The sequence below is a fragment of the Arachis hypogaea genome, chromosome 3 (genome assembly GCF_003086295.3).
Source record: "Arachis hypogaea cultivar Tifrunner chromosome 3, arahy.Tifrunner.gnm2.J5K5, whole genome shotgun sequence".
Classification (NCBI taxonomy): domain Eukaryota; kingdom Viridiplantae; phylum Streptophyta; class Magnoliopsida; order Fabales; family Fabaceae; genus Arachis; species Arachis hypogaea.
The window spans coordinates 56,697,355-56,700,056 of record NC_092038.1 but is presented as its reverse complement, the minus strand read 5'-3'; the positions used below and the strand labels follow the sequence as shown (position 1 = coordinate 56,700,056).

At 43.2% G+C, this 2,702-nt stretch overlaps 1 non-coding gene across 1 annotated transcript; it reads left to right on the top strand.

The window, feature by feature from the left end:
• Window positions 1–2,330: 2,330 nt before the first annotated feature.
• LOC112792983 (small nucleolar RNA R71) lies at window positions 2,331–2,438 on the top strand. The gene has a single exon (XR_003197698.1). It is a non-coding gene; the product is annotated as a small nucleolar RNA R71 (small nucleolar RNA).
• The last annotated feature ends 264 nt before the right edge of the window (window positions 2,439–2,702 follow it).

The window sequence follows — 2,702 nt, the reverse complement described above, 5'->3', positions numbered from 1 at the left end:
GGGTTTGGGAGGGAAAGTGGTTTGAATTTGCATGGTGAGGTAGGTGGGGTTTTATGAAGGATGGATGTGAGTGGTGAAGAGAATGGTGGGATTTGATAGGTGAGGGGTTTTTGGGGAAGAGGTATTGAGGTGATTGGTGAATGGGTGAAGAAGAGAGAGAGTGGTGGGGTAGGTGGGGATCCTGTGGGGTCCACAGATCCTGAGGTGTTAAGGATAACACATCCCTGCACCAAGTGGCGTGCAAAAATGCTCCTTCTGCCAATCTTGGCATTAAACGCCAGGCTGTTGCCCATTTCTAGCGTTTAACGCCAGCTTCTTGCCCATTCCTGGCGTTAAACGCCAGTCTGGTGCCCCTTTCTGGCGTTAAACGCCCAGAATGGTGCCAGACTGGGCGTTAAACGCCCATTTTGCTATATTCATTGGCGTTTAAACGCCAGCAAATTTTTCTCCAGGGTGTGCTATTTTTCTTTCTATTTTTCATTCTGTTTTTGCTTTTTCAATTGATTTTGTGACTTCCCATGATCATTAACCTGTAGAAAACATAAAATAACAATGGAAAATATATAAATATAACATTGGGTTGCCTCCCAACAAATGCTTCTTTAATGTCAGTAGCTTGACAGTGGGCTCTCATGGAGCCTTACAGATACTCAGAGCAATGTTGGAACCCTCCAACACCAAACTTAGAGTTTGAATGTGGGGGTTCAACACCAAACTTAGAATTTGGTTGTGGCCTCCCAACACCAATCTTAGAGTTTGACTGTGGGGGCTCTGTTTGACTCTGTTTTGAGAGAAGCTCTTCATGCTTCTTTTCCATGGTTACAGAGGGATATCCTTGAGCCTTAAAGACAAATGATTCTTCATTCACTTGAATGATCAATTCTCCTCTGTCAACATCAATCACAGCCTTTGCTCTGGCTAGGAAGGGTCTGCAAAGGATGATGGATTCATCCATGCACTTCCCCAGTCTCTAGGACTATAAAATCAGCAGGGATGTAATGGTCTTCAAACTTTACCAGAACATCCTCTACTAGTCCATAATCTTGTTTTCTTGAATTGTCTGCCATCTCTAGTGAGATTCTTGCAGCTTGTACCTCAAAGATCCATAGCTTCTCCATTACAGAGAGAGGCATGAGGTTTATGCTTGACCCTAGGTCACACAGAGCCTTCTTGAAGGTCATGGTACCTACTGTACAAGGTATTGAGAACTTCCCAAGGTCCTGTCTCTTTTGAGGTAATCTCTGCCTAGTCAAGTCATCCAGTTCTTTGGTGAGCAAAGGGGGTTCGTCCTCCCAAGTCTCATTACCAAATAACTTGTCATTTAGCTTCATGATTGCTCAAAGGTACTTAGCAACTTGCTCTTCAGTGACATCTTCGTTCTCTTCAAAGGAATAATACTCATCAAAGCTCATGAATGGCCGAAGTAAATCCAATGGAATCTCAATGGTCTCAATGTGAGCCTCAGATTCCCATGGTTCCTCATTAGGGAACTCATTGGAGGCCAGTGGACGTCCATTGAGCTCTTCCACAGTGGCGATCACTGCCTCTTCCTCCTCTCCAAATTCGGCCATGTTGATGGCCTTGCACTCTCCTTTTGGATTCTCTTCTGTATTGCTTGGCAGAGTACTAGGAGGGAGTTCAGTAACTTTCTTACTCAGCTGACCCACTTGTGCCTCCAAGTTTCTAATGGAGGACCCTGTTTCAGTCATAAAACTTTGAGTGGTTTTGATTAGATCAGAGACCATGGTTGCTAAGTCAGAGTGGCTCTGCTTAGAATTCTCTGTCTGTTGCTGAGAAGATGATGGAAAAGGCTTGCCATTGCTAAACCTGTCTCTTCCACCATTATTGTTGTTGAAACCTTGTTGAGGTCTCTGTTGATCCTTCCATGAGAGATTTGGATGATTTCTCCATGAAGGATTATAGGTGTTTCCATAGGGTTCTCCCATGTAATTCACCTCTTCCATTGATGGGTTCTCAGGATCATAAGCTTCTTCTTCAGATGAAGCGTCCTTAGTACTGCCTGGTGCAGCTTGCATTCCAAACAGACTTTGAGAAATCATATTGACTTTCTGAGTCAATATTTTGTTCTAAGCCAATATGGCATTCAGAGTATCAATCTCAAGAACTCCTTTCTTCTGATTCGTTCCATTGTTCACAGGATTCCTTTCAGAAGTGTACATGAATTGGTTATTTGCAACCATTTCAATGAGTTCTTGAGCTTCTGCAGGCGTCTTCTTCAGATGAAGAGATCCTCCAGCAGAGCTATCAAATGACATCTTGGACAGTTCAGACAAACCATCATAGAAGATACCTATGATGCTCCATTCAAAAAGCATGTCAGAAGGACACTTTCTGATCAATTGTTTGTATCTTTCCCAAGCTTCATAGAGGGATTCACCTTCCTTCTGTCTGAAGGTTTGGACTTCCACTCTAAGCTTACTCAATTTTTGAGGTGGAAAGAACTTTGCCAAGAAGGCATTGACTAGCTTTTCCCAATAGTTCAGGCTTTCTTTAAGTTGTGAGTCCAACCATATCCTAGCTTTGTCTCTTACAGCAAAAGGGAAAAGGATAAGTCTGTAGACCTCAGGGTCAACCCCATTGGTCTTGACAGTGTCACAGATTTGCAAGAATTCAGCTAAAAACTGATGAGGATCTTCCAATGGAGGTCCATGGAACTTGCAATTTCGTTGCATTAGAGAAAC